Source organism: Pogoniulus pusillus, chromosome 27 (genome assembly GCF_015220805.1).
Source record: "Pogoniulus pusillus isolate bPogPus1 chromosome 27, bPogPus1.pri, whole genome shotgun sequence".
Lineage (NCBI taxonomy): Eukaryota > Metazoa > Chordata > Aves > Piciformes > Lybiidae > Pogoniulus > Pogoniulus pusillus.
Window position 1 is genome coordinate 19264673 of NC_087290.1, and position 18258 is coordinate 19282930.

The window sequence follows — 18258 nt, forward strand, 5'->3', positions numbered from 1 at the left end:
GGAAAAGCTGCTTTGATGCTCACTTTTCCCTAGAAAGACTCTTTGAGTGCACAGTTCTCCTTTCATATGCTCTTCCCAGGGGTCTGGCCTGAGACAGAGGTGAGATGTGCTCATGCAGCATAGGGCCAGGAAGATGAGCAGAGGGCTGGAGCTGCTCTGCTGTGAGCAGAGCCTGAGGCAGTTGGGGCTGTGCAGGCTGGAGAGGAGAAGGCTCCCAGGGGACCTTCTGGTGGCCTTGCAGGATCTAAAAGGGGCTAGAAGAAAGCTGGGGAGGGACTTTTGAGGCTGTCAGGGAGTGATAGGTCTGAGGGGAATGGAACAGAGCTGGAAATGGGGAGAGTCAGCCTGGACGTGAGGAAAAAGTTGTTGAGCATGAGGGTGGTGAGAGCCTGGCAGGGGTTGCCCAGGGAGGTGGTGGAAGTCTCCTGCTTGGAGGTGTTTCAGGCCAGGCTGGCTGAGGCTGTGGGCAGCATGCTCTAGTGTGAGGTGTCCCTGGGCATGGCAGGGCAGGGTTGGAACTGGCTGATGTTTCTGGTCCCATTCCCCCCACTCCTATCACTGCCTGACAGCCTCAAAAGTCCCTCCCCAGCTTTCTTGTAGCCCCCTGCAGATCCTGCAAGGCCACCAGAAGGTCCCCTGGGAGCCTTCTCCTCTCCAGCCTGCACAGCCCCAACTACCTCAGGCTCTGCTCACAGCAGAGCAGCTCCAGCCCTCTGCTCATCCTCCTGGCCCTGCTCTGGACCCCTTCCAGCACCTCCAGGTCTTTCCTGTCCCAGGGGCTCCAGCACTGGATGCAGTGCTCCAGGTGGGGTCTCAGCAGTGCAGTGCAGAGGGGCAGGATCCCTTCCCTGCCCTGCTGCCCACTCTGCCCTTGGAAATGATGCAGCTGCTCACTAAGCTTGCTGCTTCGGCAGGGAAAAGGCAGAAGGGAAGTACTGCTGCATGCCTGCACACCCAGCACTGTGTGTGGCACTTGCTTGTGTCCCAGCTGCTGACCAAGAGGGGGTTTGCAGCTCTCACTGCTCCCTGTGCTGTGTGGACTGTGAAGCTCTGAGAAGCAGCTTTGCTAGCGAGGCTGCCGCAGGGAGGGTGCATGAGTCAGAGAAGTCACAACAGAACCAAAGTCTAATTTTGGCAGATGAAGAGGATCTTGAGAATCACTTCACCTTCAGGCTGTGCACAGATGATAAATGCATTCCATGATGAATGCAGCTCCAATAATCTAATATTTATGAAGATCCCTGACTGAAGAGTGATTTACTGCTCACACAGTTCGAGTGTGAAATATTGATGCAGAGTTTTCATTAAGACTTGTCCTCGTCCCATTCAGCCTTTCAAACACTCCATTCTTCTGAGCTCTTCCATGTCATTTATGGGTTCAGACAAAGGCAACATTCATCCTTCTTCCTGCTGAACAGCAAACACAGTTATGCTTTACACCTGAAGCCATGGATAGACCCTTGCTGATCACAGAATCACAGAATTAAGCAGGTTGGAAAAGACCTCATAGAGCCCAACCTATCTCCTAACCCTTCTGACTGACTCCCCATGGCCCTAAGTGCCCCAGCCAGGCTCCTCTTAAACACAGCCAGGGATGGGGACTCCACCACCTCCCTGGGCAGCCCATTCCAGTGCCAAGCACTCTCTCTGACAACAACTTCCTAACAACATCCAGCCTCAACCTGCCCTGGCACAGCTTCAGGCTGTGTCCCCTTCTTCTGTCCCTGGCTGCCTGGCAGCAGAACCCAACCTCACCTGGCTACAGCCTCCCTGCAGGCAGTTGCAGACAGCAATGAGCTCTGCCCTGAGCCTCCTCTGCTGCAGGCTGCACCCCCCCAGCTCCCTCAGCCTCTCCTCACAGGGCTGTGCTCCAGGCCCCTCCCCAGCCTTGCTGCCCTTCTCCAAACACCTTCCAGCACCTCAACATCTCTCTTGGACAGAGGAGCCCAGAACTGGACACAGCACTCAAGGTGTGGCCTCTCTCATTACCAGACCTTGTCAATAGTCCCTCCCCAGCCCTCCTGCAGCCCCCTGCACATCCTGCAAGGCCACTCCAAGCTCTCCTCCAAGCCTTCCCTTCTGCAGGCTGCACAGCCCCAACTCTCTCAGCCTGTGCTCACAGCAGAGCTGCTGCAGCCCTCTCAGAATCTTGGTGGCTTCCTCTGCACTGGCTCCAACACTTCCATGTGCTGCTTGTACTGGGGGCTGCAGAACTGCACCCAGGACTGCAGGTGGGGTCTGAGGAGAGCAGAGCCAAGGGGCAGAATCCCCTCCCTTGCCCTGTGCCCACACTGCTCTTGCTGCAGCCCAGCACAGGGTTGTGTCTGGGCTGCACTCACACTGCAGGCTCATGCTGAGCTTTGCATCAGCCCAGACCCCAGGGCCTGTTCCTCAGGGCTCTCTGTCTAGTAGGATACAAGTCCTGGGGGTCACTCCAAAGAGTGTGTCCAGCAGATGTAGGGAGTTTCTCCTCCTCCCTTCTCTGCCCTAGTGAATCCCCCACATGGAATATTGCTTCCTGTTCTGGGTTCCCCAGTTCAAGAGGGACAGGAATAAGTCACCTACACTTAGGTGGTGGAAAGAAGTCTCTATATGACTAAAGCATTGGCTTGTTGAGAGTTCCCTGCTTTTATCTGCCCTCTGAGAGGCTGCAGTGTGCCAGTGAAGCTGCAGCAGATGAAACCTGGGTTTCATAATTGCTCGTTAGTGGCAATATTTTAGCAGAGCTAAATAAAAACTGTTATTGCCTTGGAAAATTGCTTAACTTTCAGGGTAAAACACACAAATGTGAGAGTCTTTTTCCCTGAGCAATCACATTGTCTTGCTTGCCAAAACTGCTCTCAAAATGCCTCACTCTGTCTAAAGAATGTGGCTGAGAAGCTCAGCAGGAGCACGCTCAAGGCACAGGAGCCAACCACAGCGTGGCCTGCATCAGCTGTGGGCAGCAGAGCAGGGAAGGGATCCTGCCCCTCTGCACTGCACTGCTGAGACCCCACCTGGAGCACTGCATCCAGTGCTGGAGCCCCTGGGACAGGAAAGACCTGGAGGTGCTGGAAGGGGTCCAGAGCAGGGCCAGGAGGATGAGCAGAGGGCTGGAGCTGCTCTGCTGTGAGCAGAGCCTGAGGCAGTTGGGGCTGTGCAGGCTGGAGAGGAGAAGGCTCCCAGGGGACCTTATAGCAGCAGAGCCCAACCCCACCTGGCTACAGCTACGCCCCTGGCAGCTCTGGGTGCCTGGGAAGGACTTTGTGTGCTTGGGAAGGGCTGGTGCTAGGGAAGCAGGCAGTGCTGCTGTGACTCAGAGGCAGGCTGAGAGGTGAGTGAGAAGAGAGAGGGGTCCAGGCTGGAGCACAAGTGGGCAGGTGTGAGGCACGTTGCATGATGCAGGGATTTAGGAAGGGAGGTTGTGCTGTGCCCTACACTCGTGACTCGTGGAAGAGCACTGATCTGTGAGTGCTCTTCAGCAAGAGGAGTAGAGAGGTACAGGCAGCAGTTAACTTTCTTGTGGATCTGGAAGTCTCTTGGGAGCATCAACACATAAAATTGTGCCTGCCTATGACCAGCTGCAGCAACCTGTGGGGTCTGCACCCCGAGTGAGGGCCTGGCCTGTGAGCCCAGGCTGTGTGCCTGTGCTGAAGAGGATGGTGACAGCCTGGTGTGAGTGAAGGCACAGGGGACACGTGTGGCCTTCTGAAAATAGGCATGCTGCAGATGGAGAGGAGGACAGGGCAGGAGCTGCAGCTGGCCCAGCATCTGTCACTGCACCTGGGGCTCTCTCCAAATGCCTGTTTGCATCAGAACCCCTCGAAGAGACGCCTGGGGGATGAGGCCAGCCCAGAAGGCAGACATGGGGCTGTGGGGAGGCATTGCATGGCATGCACAGATGGAGCAGCAGCAGCTGCAGCCATGGCACTCAGGCTGTCTAGATGGGAGGGTTGGAAAGCCAGCCCAGTTGGCTTACAGGGTCTGCAGGCAGGGAGCACTGGGACAGGCTGGGGCACAGAAGTGGGACCAGAGCTGTTGTAAGGTCTTCTCCTTTCAAAGATGGACTTACACACATAAAGAGACACTCAGGAGCTGCCTGGATGTGATCTGGTGTGGGTGATCCTGCCCTTGCAGGGGGATTGGACTGGATGAGCTCTTGAGGTCCCTTCCACCCCTGACACTCTGTGAGTCTGTGGTTCTGTGAGAGAACTGCTCTTGCTGCTCTTGCCTGTCCCTTCTCCTTTTGCCTGTCAAAAGGCAACCGTTTGGAGGCAAAGCAGAGATGGATCGTTGCTTCCAAGTGCCCATTCATTAAGTGCAAATGGATCAGAGAAGCACTGTGTGAGACACCCTATAAGTGGAGATGAGGAGAGCTTGAAACAGCTCACTGGACAAAGCACACACAGAGACTATCAAAGTCACAGACAACAGAAACATCCAGGTCGGAAAAGCCCCTCAGGATCTTCACTGAGTGTCAGGGGCTGGGAGGGACCTCCACAGCTCAGCCACTCCAACCCCCTGCCACAGCAGCATCACCTACAGCAGATCACACAGCAACACAGCCAGGCAGCTCTGCAATAGCTCCACAGAGGGAGACTCCACAGCCCCCCTGGGCAGCCTGTGCCAGGCTTCTGCCACCCTCACAGGGAAAAAAGTTCCTCCTCCTGTTTCCATGGCACTTCCTCTGCCTCAGCTGCCACCCATTGCCCCTTGTGCTGGCACTGGGCATCACCCAGCAGAGCCTGGCTCCAGCCTCCTGCCACTCACCTTTGCATCTTTAGAACCATTGCTAAGGTCACCAGTAGCTGTGCTGCTGCCTCTGCCTCACTGCTCTGCCTCAGTGTGTGCTGCTCTGCTCTGCTTCACTGCTCTTGGCTGATGTCTTCTGCTCTGCCTCATGCTTCAGACCAGCTTAGCCCTGATGTTTTGAGCTTGAACTACATGGAAACTTCAGTGCCTCAGGTTCCCCAGGAGAAGGCACCAAGTGCCCCGTGCCATGCCCTCTGCACGTCTACAAGAGATGCTGCCTGCACCTCTGCAAGCCTCTGTGCCAGGAGGAACCAGGATCAGGGCAGAGATCTGCTGGGTCTGCTAGCACCCTGCCAGAGCCTGGGGAGATCCGGAAGCCTCTCAACAACTACCAAGATGTTGAACAGTTCCAACACTGCCACGAAGCAGCCAGGGACCATCTCTGAACTCTACTCGACCTCCATGAGCAGCACAGGCTTTCTCCAGGGCTGCAGGCTGCCTGTTCATACGTGGGGCAGAGCCATTTGGGGGCCAAACCTTCTCCAGTGTCCTGGTTTTCCTGAACTAGTAAATTGCCCACAGGCATCCTGGTGAAGGTTTTCCCAACTGAATCTGAACATAAACCTGCATTGGTTTGCAGGTGGTTTGTGGGCAGGGGAAATAAAACAACTACATCATTTCTAGTCCCTGCCTCGTTAATGGCCCCAACCAAGTCACTGCCCCAGGCCTGGTCTTTGTGACATGGGGCTTGGCAGAACGCCTGCTAAGTGAGGTTCAATGACATAAGTAGCAAAGTCATCAAGCCCTTGAGAGGGAACAGTTCACCTCACCTGACTTCAACCACCGAAGCTGCTCACAGTAGCTCCTTGTATGGCTGATGGAGTTCTTCTGGATAGCTCCTCAAGGTGATTGATGTCATCCTGAAAGCAGCAGCAGAGAGAAGAGATGAATTGTCCTTTGGAGGTACTCATCTTTCTCCATCAGCTAAAGAGAGAGCTGACATTACTGCTGCAAGCTAGCCTGGATGATTAACTTTGAGATCTCCAGTCTCTTTTAGCTGTCCATCTGCTCACTGGGATGCTGTGATTTGTATGCACAGCAGCTTTTGCAGGTCCTGATTCTCTGCTCTGGTAAGTAAGAAATGTTGATCTCCACAGAGATGTTGAGGTGTTGGAAGGTGTTTGGAGAAGGGCAGCAAGGCTGGGGAGGGGCCTGGAGCACAGCCCTGTGAGGAGAGGCTGAGGGAGCTGGGGGGGTGCAGCCTGCAGAAGAGGAGGCTCAGGGCAGAGCTCATTGCTGTCTGCAGCTGCCTGCAGGGAGGCTGTAGCCAGGTGAGGTTGGGCTCTGTTGCCAGGCACCCAGCAACAGAACAAGGGGACACAGCCTCAAGCTGTGCCAGGGCAGGTTCAGTTGTTAGGAAGTTGTTGGCAGAGAGAGTGATTGGCATTGGAATGGGCTGCCCGGGGAGGTGGTGGAGTCCCCATCCCTGGAGGTGTTGAAGCCAAGCCTGGCTGGGGCACTTAGTGCCATGGTCTGGTTGCTTGGCCAGGGCTGGGTGCTAGGTTGGGCTGGGTGAGCTTGGAGGTCTCCTCCAATCTGCTTGATTCTATGATTCTATGATTCTAAGTGCTCTAATGCATGGTCTGACTCTATGTGGGTGTATCTGCACTTGGCAACTTTCACACCTTTGCCACAGGATCAGAGACCCACCTAAATGATGTGATTTAAATGACAGGTCAAACAGTAATGCTTTATTCTGCTTTGACCATTCCACTGCACTTTGCTTTCATTTCTTTTGAGACAGGATAATAATCTCCTTTAATCATTTTTAATTATAGCAGCTGCCAATTAGCCTTCTGTTGGCCTGAAGATAAGACCATTCTGCTCTTCACCTGAAGAAATTTACAGGGAGAGTGAAGAGGATTGGCACTTCCACAGCTACCAGTGCCTGAAGAGTACCTTGGCATGGCAGCTGATCTGGAAGGCTGAGTGTCAGGGAGAGGGAGAGAGCTGATGTACTTGGTTACTAGAACTGACAAGTCACAGGCTCACAGGTGTCAGGGGTCAGAAGGGACCTCTGCAGAGCTTCCAGTCCAACCCCCCTGCCACAGCAGGAGCACAGGCTGCACAGGAACATATCCTGGTAGGCCTGGAAAGGCTCTAGAGAAGGAGAGTCCACAGCCCCTCTGGGCAGCCTGTGCCAGGGCTCTGCCACCCTTACACTCCAGAAGTTCTCCCTTCCTTGCTTAGTTCTGTCATCTGAGGTCAAGTGGCAGCGAAGCAGCAGCCAAAGCAGCGGCAGGGGAAGACAGCAGCAGGCAGAGCAGAAGCAGCAGCAAGGGGCAGGTCCAAGCTGTGCTTCCAGACATAAGCTTTTGATGCTGCAGTGAAATTCTCTTCCCTTATCCATTGGTGGCATTTTATCACCTCTCCACTCAGAGACTCCAGTGCTCTTCAGCTTCTCAGTGTCTCTGTTGCCAGTGTTTCATGTCTGAGCTACAAATCCAGCTCAAAGGGTCAGAGGCTCATAGTGGAAACAAGCACTAGGGGAAGCAAGGAGTGACACAAAGGGCAGGGCTGCCAAGCACTCCTGCCCAAAAGGGCAAACATGAGAATGCAGAACTTCTTACAAAGAAGCTTGGCTTTGACTTACTTTCATCACTCTCAGCAAGGCAGTCCCCAGGTGCTGTGCTTCCCAGCTCCCTCTGAATCCTGCTAATTTAATTAAGTGACCTTTAGCAAGCCAGCATTATCCCCCTGAGTGTTATATACCCTGCTGCTCTGGAGTGCAGTGTGTGCCAGCTCTCTGAGCCAGGCTCTCATGCCTGCCTGTCACTGAGACTCCTTTTCATGCCACTTCTCATCAGGATAAGGACAAATTATCAGTGGGCTTCTTTTGCACAAACTGATTTTGCAACTCACCACAACTTCCATTGTACTTTGAGCTCTCCTTGTGAAGTGTTTTATCTGATTCTATTTCAGCTGTCAGCTGCTTGCTTCTCTGCCTCTCTCCTCATTAATCAGCCACGCTTCTCTTTCATAATGCCTTTCTGTCGCTGCAGCTCCCCAGATGTGCCTGCCTGGGCATGCCTGCTTGCTTCTGTCTTTCCACATTTCAATTCCTCCTAAGTGCTAAGAGAAAGGCAATGTTAGACCTGAGCTCACCAAGACTGCAGTCTCTGCCCCAACGACCTTCTGGGGTAGCTCACCCGATGCTTTGTAGCAGGCAAAGCTCATCCAGGCTCCTCCAGGTCTGTGTAACCCAAACCACCTGCTCCTGGGGAAGACAAATTGTTAATGTATGAAAATCTCCTTTTTGAAGGTGTGACCTTGTGAACTGCCCTGAGGGGAGACACCTGGCAGTGCTGGGGGAGAACATCCATGGCACAGCAATGTGCCTGCTGGCCAGGAGGCCAATAGGGTCCTGAGGTGCATGAAGCAGAGTGCGTCCAGCAGATGCAGGGAGATTCTCCTCCCCCTCTACTCCGCCCTGGGGAGACCTCAGCTTGAGCACCGCCTGCAGTTTGGGGCTCCCCAGTTGAAGAGGGACAGGGATCTGCTGGAGAGGGCCCAATGGAGGGCCACAAGAATGATGAGGGGACTGGAGCACTGCCTGGTGAGGAGAGGCTGTGGTCCTGCTCTGGCAGGGGGCTGGACTTTATGATCTGTCTGGATCCCTTCCAACTCCTGACATCCTGTGAGCTTGAAAATTCAGCCCACTTTATTATGCTCTGTTTCCATTAACCAGAGCTCCTATAGCTGCTTTTGCTGATGAATATTGTTTTGTTTGTATATTTGTGCAGTTGCTTTGCTGAAACCTGTGGTAGGAATGAGAAATAAAGAGAGGCTTAGCAAAACAGCAGAGGAAATAGCCCAAATCATTCCTCACTCATAGTGGAGACTTCCAAAACCTGCCTGGATGTGGTCCTGAGCAAACTACCCTAGGCTGAGCCTGCCTTGGCAGGGAGGTTGGACTTCATGCTCTCTGGAGGTCCCTTCCAACCTCTAAACTTCTGTGATTCTTGAAGAACCATGCACCAGGCTGCCTTTTGCCAGCTGCAGGCTTCCTGCTCAGCAGCCTCATTCCTGAGCTGTGCATGGGTTAGTCACACAGCAAAGCACATACTGCATCCTGGAGCAGCAGGGCCAGCAGGGCAAGGGAGGGCATTCTGCCCCTTTGCTCTGCTCTCCTCAGACCCCACCTGCAGTCCTGGGTGCAGTTCTAGGCCCTTCCAAATGTCTTTCCTACCCCACCTAAAGGAAGGTTTGGGTTATGGCTTGCTCTGCATGCTCAGCCCAGCCCAGCAATTAACAGAAGGCACTACTTTGGTGCTCATTAGTTATTTGTACCAGCTATCTGCAGCTCAGGACTACTCCTGCTGCAGAACCACGGTTATAGTAACATATCAGACACAGATGTTTCCAGCTTCCCTCTAAAGTCATCAGGAGGGCTGCCAGCTGCCCAGCTGTGCCAGGGGAGACTTGATTTACTGCAAGAGGTTTTGCTCTTTAAAAGGCTTCATGTCCAAACTCCAGGGGAGAGAGGCAAACACACTCTGACGTGCTGAACAAAAGAGGAGAGAAGTTTGCCTGCTGCCCAGCCCTGAGGTCAGTGCCATGAAGACAGGTGGAAGCATGCAAACAGCAATGTTTTCATAGCAGCTCTGCTGCCATAAATTCTCACCAGAGCTTGCCCAGCGTTGCTTCCTTGGCAGCTGCAGCCAGACGCTGGCATCTTCAGCTCTGAGCTCCCTTCCAGCCTAAACCGCTCTGTGATTCTTCTTTAGTCAGACAGCAACCTTCAGACCACTCTGCCCTGGCAACCTCTTAGCTGCTAATGAAAAAGGGCCCCGGCTGTGAGCTTCACATCAAAGCAACCTTGCTGAGCAGGCACTCCGACTCCTTCAACGCTTTGCTGTCCTGCCCCCAGGACTCTGGGACATTGCTTTAGGAATGCTCCCAGAGCACTGACCCATGCCCAGCAGACCCCTCTCTTCTCTCATTTTCCTTGGGCTATTCTAAGCAGCAGCTGACATTGTCCCTCCTGCCTTTCATCTGCTTATCAGTCACGTTGAGGCGTGACTCAGACTTCCCCACATCAGCTTTCTGCTCGGGTATCACTTTGTACTTGCTCTTTGTGCTGCCCTGCCAGGGTTGCTCAGAGGCTTCTCCTGCTTTCCCACAGCAGCCTGTAGCTGGTGTTAATGCAGCTTCAGCACACAAACCACACACCCCAGAAATGGCAGCAAGAAGCTGGGGTTGGAGCTAGGTGATCTTTGAGGTCACTTGCAGCCTAAGCCGTTCTGTGACTCCGTGACTTGGAAGCTGCTGGCCGAGGGCAGCTCCTGCAGCTGAGAGCGGAGGGGAACTGATTGTTCAGGCTCGGCATGTGGCAGTGCAGAGGCATTTGTCTGCCTGCGTGGCCCCCCACTTCGAGAAGGACAGAAGGGAGGAGTGAGGAGCAGAAGCGTAGGTCAATTGTGGTGTAATTAATTACAGTTATGTAACTTAGAGCTCAGGCTGGTGCTCATTCAATTACACTTGCAGGAGATGGAGCACGAATTGACTTTGTCCCAAACAGTTAAGCAAAAAGGTCACTGTGCCTTTCCCTCTGCTATGGAAAGAAACTGCTGCGAAACTGCCTCGGAAAGACATCAGCAAAACTGAGCCTGGAGACCTTTCTAAAGCCAACAAGGTGCCAGCAGGCTAAGGCCTCTGTGGCTTTAAGCTAATTACATCGTGGCAGTGATGTAAGGTCTTCAAGGCTCGATCCATAGCGTTTGTGTTATGCAAAATCACAGGATCACACAGGGTTGGAAGGGACCTCAAGGATCATTCAGTGCCAGGCCCCTGCCACCTCACACTAGAGCAGGCTGCCCACAGCCACATCCAGCCTGGCCTCACAAACCTGCAGGGATGAAGCTTCCACCAGCTCTGTGGGCAGCTCCTTCCAGGCTCTCACTGCCCTCGTGCTGAACAACTTCCCCCTAACATCTAATCTACACCTGCTCTCCTCTAGCTTGGATCCATTCCCCCCAGTCCTACCACTACCTGACAGCCTAAAAAGCCAGGTGGTAGAGGGGGAGGAGAACCTCCCTTGATCTGCTGGACACACTCTTCTGAACACCCCCCGGGGTCCCATTTCCCAGTAACCCACTGTGAGAACCATGTCTGGACATCATCCACAGCCATCCAGTGCTCCTCCTGCCCAGCCACACAGCCTTGCTTGGGCCAGCACTCAGCAAGGTCCCCTCAGCTGCAGCTGCATCCATGGGAGGCTGCTCATGCCTCCCCAGCCCTTCCCAAGGGGAATGCCTCTCGTTTGTTTCCAGACCAAAAGGTTAGTTGAAAGAGGCTCAGAAATTCTCAGGAGGCTGGAACCATTGATACCTCTGGCCTGTGGCAAGCAGGAGAGCATTAAGGAGCAGCAAAGTCAGACAGACTTCGGGACACAGGCACACAAACATCTGTGTTCCTAATGGCTTTATGAATCTCAACCTGGGCAGGGGGGAAGTGAAAGGGGAAAACTAAGGCCCAGGTTTGGGCAAGGTTGATAATTATCACTGAATCACAGCATGTCAGGGGCTGGAAGGGACCTCCACAGCTCAGCCACTCCAACCCCTGCCACAGCAGCATCACCTACAGCAGATCACACAGCAACACATCCAGGCAGCTCTGCAATAGCTCCACAGAGGGACACTCCACAGCCCCCCTGGGCAGTCTGTGCCAGGCTTCTGCCACCCTCACAGGGAAAAAAATCCTCCTCCTGTTTCCATGGAGCTTCATGTGCCTTAGCTGCCACCCATTGCCTCTTGTGCTGGCACTGGGCATCAGCCAGCAGAGCCTGGCTCCAGCCTCCTGCCACTCACCTTTGCATATTGATAACCACTGAGGTCCCACTCTCAGCCTCTCCTCTCCCAGCAGCACAGCCCCAGCTCCCTCAGGCTCTCCTCTGTGCTGGGCTCTCCCTGTACTTCCTGAGCTGGGGGGCCAGAATTGAGCACACTACTTCAGATGTGTCCTCACTGGGGCAGAGCAGAGGGGTAAGAGAACCTCCCTCGACCTACTAACCACAGCCCTTACTGGAAAAAAGAAGACTTGGGCATGGGTGCTAATGACCTGCCCAAATTTCCCCCTCAGTCTTTATCAGTGAAGTAAATACCTGAACCTTGGCCATTGGCCCCCACTGCTCTGACCTTGCTGCTGCTGGAGAGGGACAGTGCAAGTGCTGTGACCTCAGGGAGAGTGGCAGGCTCAGGTTAGGAAGGTCAGGCTGACACAGCCTTCCAGTTAAAACAGCTTTGCAGGTTTGCAGAGAGGTGCAGTAGTCCCTGCAAGTTTTGCAGGTGAAATATTGTGACATTAACTGGCAGCTCTGTTCACAATGGAAGTTATTTATTGCAGCAGTAAAGTGCAGGGAAATTACATGATGGCATAGAACAGACAAATTATCACCCCCCCGGGGGTCTGACCACCTGCTTACAGCCTGGGCTGTGGAGTCTCCCAAGGGGGGGATTGACTAATAAAACCCCAATTGTTTGCCTGATTGTTCCACCACTTTCTGTCAAATTGCTAAGGGAATAATGATGGTGAGGAGGGCTGAAGCCTAGAGGGGGGGCTCACAGAGCCACAGCACCATGCAGGCTGGCAAAGCCCCTCAGGAGCACCAGGCCCAACCTAGAACCCTGCTCTGCAAGAGTCACCTGAAACCATAGCCCCAAGCACCACAGCCAACCCCCCCTGAAACACAGCCAGCCTGGGGGACTCCACCACCAGGAGGGGCCTGGAGCAGAGCCCTGTGAGGAGAGGCTGAGGGAGCTGGGGGTGTGCAGCCTGCAGAAGAGGAGGCTCAGGGCAGAGCTCATTGCTGCCTGCAGCTGCCTGCAGGGAGGCTGTAGCCAGCTGGAGTTGGGCTCTGCTGCCAGGCAACCAGGGACAGAAGAAGGGGACACAGCCTCAAGCTGTGCCAGGGCAGGTTCAGGCTGGATGTTGGGAGAAAGTTGTTCACAGCATAAGACATTGGCATTGGATTGGGCAGCCCAGGGAGGTGGTGGAGTCCTCATCCCTGGAGGTCTTTCAGAGGAGGCTGCATGAGGCACTTGGTGCCATGGGTTAGGTAATTAGGAGGGTTAGGTGCTAGGTTGGACTCAATGATCTTAGAGGTCTGTTCCAGCCTGTGATGCTGTGAAGCACACAAAGAGGAGGGTACTCTGCTCCCCGAGGCTCTGGAGTCAGAACAATCTTAAAGCTTCTGAAACATTTTTATGCTTTTTTCCCTCTAACTGGATTGCAAAGTGAATGGGGAGAGGACCTTGTCCATGATAATCTGAAAGCTCTGCTTGTAACCCGTGCAAAATTACTGACGTGGGCAAGGCAAATGAGTGCTTTAGTACAAGTGCAGCAAATGAGGCTGTGTTTATGATGCCTTTGATGGGGCTGAGCATTTCCATTTCACTGGGTTTTGTCCTTCATCCTGCCCAGTTGTCATTACAGCACTTCAAAGCGACCTCAGCTTGCCTGCCTCACTCAAATGGTGCATGGAGCTTGGTTGGAATGCACAGCAGAACTGCTGCCCGAGCTCAGCAGCTGCTCAGTGTGCTTGGGACCCACACCAAGGAGGTTCTCCTCCCTCTCTGCTCTGCCTTGGTGAGGCCCCATCTGGAATACTACACCCAGTTCTGGGCTCCCCAGTCCAGGAGGGACAGGGATCTACTGGAGAGAGTCCAAGCCTGGAGTCTGGGGGTTGGTTTGTTTGTTTGAGGGTGATTGGCATTGGAATGGGCTACCCAGGGAGGTGGTGGAGTCACTGTGTCCGGAGGTGTTGAAGCCAAGCCTGGCTGGGGCACTTAGTGCCATGGTCTGGTTGATTGGCCAGGGCTGGGTGCTAGGCTGGACTGGATGAGCTTGGAGGTCTCTTCCCACCTGCTCGATTCTATGATTCCAAAGCAGAATTCTTTCATCTATATTCTATCTTTCATCTATCTTACTTTCTCAGTTTCTTGTTTTCTTTCTTCCTCTCTTCCTTTCTCATTTTTCCTTTCTTCCTCTCTTCCTTTCTTTCCTTCTTCCTTTCTCTCTTCTGTTCTTGCTTTTCCTTCTTTCTTCCTTTTCTTTGTTGCTTTTCCTTCTTTCGTTCTTTCTTTCTTTCTCAGCCTCGCACCGGAAGAAAGGAGGTTCCCCACTGCCCGGACCAGCTGCTCTGGTGAGTGAAGGCGCCCGGGCTTGGGCGAACAAACCCACCCGGGCACGGCTCTGCCTGCTGAGGCCCTGGAGCAGCCGCAGCGCGGGCTGCATATCCCGCAGCCACCGGCAGGTGGCAGCTCCTGAACGCTGCGGTGCCGCCTCGCCCCCCGGGCAGTGCCGCCTCGCCCCCCGGGCAGTGCCGCCTCGCTCCCCGGGCAGTGCCGCCTCTCTGCCCGGGCAGTGCCGCCTCGCCCCCCGGGCGGTGCCGCCTCTCTGCCCGGGCAGTGCCGCCTCGCCCCCCGGGCGGTGCCGCCTCTCTGCCCGGGCAGTGCCGCCTCGCTCCCCGGGCAGTGCCGCCTCTCTGCCCGGGCAGTGCCGCCTCGCCCCCCGGGCGGTGCCGCCTCTCTGCCCGGGCAGTGCCGCCTCGCTCCCCGGGCAGTGCCGCCTCTCTGCCCGGGCGGTGCCGCCTCTCTGCCCGGGCAGTGCCGCCTCGCCCCCCGGGCGGTGCCGCCTCGCCCCCCGGGCGGTGCCGCCTCGCCCCCCGGGCGGTGCCGCCTCGCCCCCCGGGCAGTGCCGCCTCGCCCCCCGGGCAGTGCCCGGCAGCTGGCAGCTGCAGCCGAGGGCAGGCCACTCGGGGAGGTCAGGGACCAGCAAAACGAGAAGAGCGCTCTGGAAGGTGAAGGAAATGCTCCCGAGCGTGTGACAGCTGCCGAGAGCCGGCAGCGATGCTCTGCGGGGGCATACGAGGCACACAGCGCATCCACTGGTGACTTAGCTCCGAGAGGAGCTGCCGCAGAGGGGACCTCAGCAATGGGTATAAAGCTGTAAAGGTGAGTGAGTGGCAGGAGGCTGGAGCCAGGCTCTGCTGGGTGATGCCCAGTGCCAGCACAAGGGGCAATGGTGGCAGCTGAGGCACAGGAAGTTTCATTTAAAGAAGAGGAGGAATTTTTTCCCTGTGAGGGTGGCAGAAGCCTGGCAGAGGCTGCCCAGGGGGGCTGTGGAGTCTCCCTCTGTGGAGCTATTGCAGAGCTGCCTGGATGTGTTGCTGTGTGATCTGCTGTAGGTGATGCTGCTGTGGCAGGGGTTGGAGTGGCTGAGCTGTGGAGGTCCCTCCCAGCCCCTGCCACTCTGTGAAAGTCTGGCAGCTCCTGGCTCTGTCCCTTCTCTTCTGCTGGTGCCAGCCTTCCTAGAGCGTTCCTTGCTCTGCAGAGTGCTGTGTGCTGAAATGAGTATTTCTGAGTTGGTTTGGTGCTTTGAACTCAAGTTAAAATTGCAGCTGGAGGCTCCTTGCTCCCATCACAGGCATGACAATGCTCGAGAGCACACAGCACTGTGTCTGGTCTTCCAAGGAGAAAGGGGGAGAAGACACGGCTGGGCACTGCACTGGCCTCTCTCTATACTTGGGCTAAATTTCACCTTACACAAACCCAGAGAGTCCCTGAAGGAGGACTGACATAAACAACTGGATGCAGAAGAGCATTTCACAGAAACACAGAATTAAGCAGTTTGGGAAACACCTCTGAGATCGTTGAGTCCAACCTAGCACCTAACCCTGCTAATCAACTGACCCTCAGCACCAAGTGCCTCATGCAGCCTCCCCTGAAACACCTCCAGGCATGGCCACTCCACCACCTCCCTGGGCAGCCCATTCCAATGCAAATCACTCTCTCTGCCAGCAACTTCCTGCTCACATCCAGCCTAGACCTCCCCTGGCACAACTTGAGGCTGTGTCCCCTTCTTCTATTGCTGCTTGCCTGGCAGCAGAGCTCAACCCCACCTGGCTACAGCCTCCCTTCAGGGAGCTGCAGACAGCAATGAGCTCTGCCCTGAGCCTCCTATGCTGCAGGCTGCACACCCCCAGCTCCCTCAGCCTCTCCTCACAGGGCTCTGCTCCAGGCCCCTCCCCAGCCTTGCTGCCCTTCTCCAAACACCTTCCAGTACCTCAACATCTCTCTTGAATGGAGGAGCCCAGAACTGGACACAGCACTCAAGGGGTGGTTTTAGCAGTGCTGAGCACAGGGCAGAAGGACTGCTCTGCTCCTGCTGCCCACACTGCTCCTGAGCCAGCCCAGGATGCCATTGGCCTCCTTGGCCACCTGGGCACAATGTGGCTCATCTTCAGCTCCTCCCTACCAGCACCCCCAGCTCCCTCTCTGCCTGTTTCTCAGTCCTGTCCATGCACAGCCCCAGCTCCTTCAGGCTCTCCTCATAGGAAGCAGTTCAGCTTCCTTTTGGCTGCACTTCTGTGGCTCTCCTTGTTCCCCCCTTGTGAAATGCTCTCACTCAGTTTGTCCCTAATCTGTCCTCACAGACACACCTCTCACCCTCTGCTCAGCCTCTCAGCCCAGGACCATCCTCAGTTTTGCAGGAGCAGTTTTTCTTTGGGACTCTTTGTTCTTTCAATGCCCAGGGGAGAATCCTTTCACCAACTCTGCAGTTCCCTGGGCTGTCAGTGTCTCTGTGCTACCAAATCAGTGAGGGGCACAGAGGCTGCCCTCCTTTATTTACACTGAAAAAGCATCAAACAGCACAGCTACACAGCCACAGCTTGGGCTTAACCCTCGCCTGCACGCGTGTGTGAAAGCTGCTCTGGTGTTCAGCACCAAAGCACTCGCATTTTACTGGCTTCCCTACTCCCTCATCTTTTCCCTGGCAGTAAGTAACGTCACACAGGAGGACTTTACATTCAGGAGATGCCTTCACATCCATGACAGCTAAATTAAAAATTATAACAGTGAAATATCAAATCTGGGAGAGCCTTCATCTTTCAAGGAGGATTAATAGGTCGAGAAGGTCGAGCCTGGCTCTCAAAGCCAGAAATTAACACATCTTTTGCAGTTGCAGACAACTCCTTTAGGAAGTTTCTCACCCTGCTCAGACTTCTCCACTTCGTTTCAGTGCTTCGGTTTTTACACCCCCACCACCCCCACACACCCCCAGCTATCATTTGAAGTGTATCAAACCAAGTGCAGACTTGATAAATCAGTTTTAGAAGTCCACTCCAGCCCATTTCCAAGGTAGGATTTGATCACAGTGCCTCCCTCCAGGTCCACTTTAACTCCTGCTCGAGCTCCAGGGAAGTCTGATTCCTAGTGACATGGAGCCACCTGCTGTCTGTCACTTATGTCACACCTTCCTCTAACCTGCCCTAAAAAGCAGCTGCTCAATAGCACAGCCTTCTGCAATGCTCCATGTGCTACCCCTGTGCACATCCCTCCCTGTACTCACTCCCCTCTGCAGTGCTCCATGGGTTCCCTTGTGCCCATGCACCAGAGAAGGAGACTCCACAACCTCTCTGGGCAGCCTGTGCCAGGGCTCTGGGTTCCTTACACTCAAGGAAGTTCTTGCTCCTGCCCCACAAGGCAGAAGCATGCCCACAGGCTGGCAGCAGAGGAAGCCACCCGTGTACCAGCTGCTAGAGCTGTCTGTGCTTGCACTGGTGACTTCTACCTCTCTGTGCAGCCAGGTTAAAGCCCAGGAGCAAACCTCAGTGATGCTTTTCTTGCCAGGGGAATATTGCAGAGCAGGAATTCTGTAAGGGTGTGCCAGATTCTTTAATCACCACTTTGTCAAGGACTGTTACTGGTGTGAGCAGCACCGGTGGGGCTGCAGAGGCAGAGTGCTCAGACACCTGCAGAAACTCACATTCTTGTGTTTCATTAATCCCTACCTCGGGCAGCTTCTTGTAAGTATCAAGCACACTGAGGGCCCCAAGTCCTGTGAGGAGAGGCTGAGGGAGCTGGGGGTGTGCAGCCTGCAGCAGAGGAGGCTCAGGGCAGAGCTCATTGCTGCCTGCAGCTGCCTGCAGGGAGGCTGTAGCCAGGTGGGGTTGGGCTCTGCTGCCAGGCACCCAGCAACAGAACAAGGGGACACAGCCTCAAGTTGTGCCAGGGCAGGTTCAGGCTGGATGTTGTCAGGAAGTTGTTGTCAGAGAGAGTGATTGGCATTGGAATGGGCTGCCCAGGGAGGTGGTGGAGTCCTCATTCCTGGTAGTGCTTAAGAGGAGTCTGGCTGGGGCACTTGGTGCCATGGGTTAGTTAATTAGCAGGGTTAGGTGACAGGTTGGACTCGATGATCTTAGAGGTCTTTCCCAGCCTGCTCAGCTCTGTGGTCCTGGTTCTGTGCCTCTGAATGCCAGCACCTCAGCAGGGACATTTGAGGGGATCATTATGTATCTCTGTCCAGAGACAGTGCTGCAGAGGTGGTGCAAATAACGTCTGGTGTGAGCTACCAGGCACTAAGCCATGCACCAGCAGAGCACTGCCCCTGCTTAGAGAGGCTCTCAGCTCCCAGCATCAGGCAAATCCGACTCTTTTCAGAGCTATTTCTGTCTGAATTGGCCAG

The 18258-nt window shown here is 54.8% G+C and overlaps 1 protein-coding gene and 1 long non-coding RNA gene across 2 annotated transcripts in view; both read right to left on the bottom strand.

The window, feature by feature from the left end:
- The window catches only part of KCNC2 (potassium voltage-gated channel subfamily C member 2), a 195943-nt gene that overhangs the window by 53782 nt on the left and 123903 nt on the right, over positions 1–18258 (bottom strand). The gene's annotated exons all lie outside the window — the stretch shown is intronic.
- On the bottom strand, positions 1000–8029 carry LOC135187605 (uncharacterized). The gene is made up of 4 exons (XR_010307384.1): positions 7941–8029; positions 7654–7863; positions 5562–5651; positions 1000–1410 (listed from the first exon to the last, which is right to left on the bottom strand). It is a non-coding gene; the product is annotated as an uncharacterized LOC135187605 (long non-coding RNA).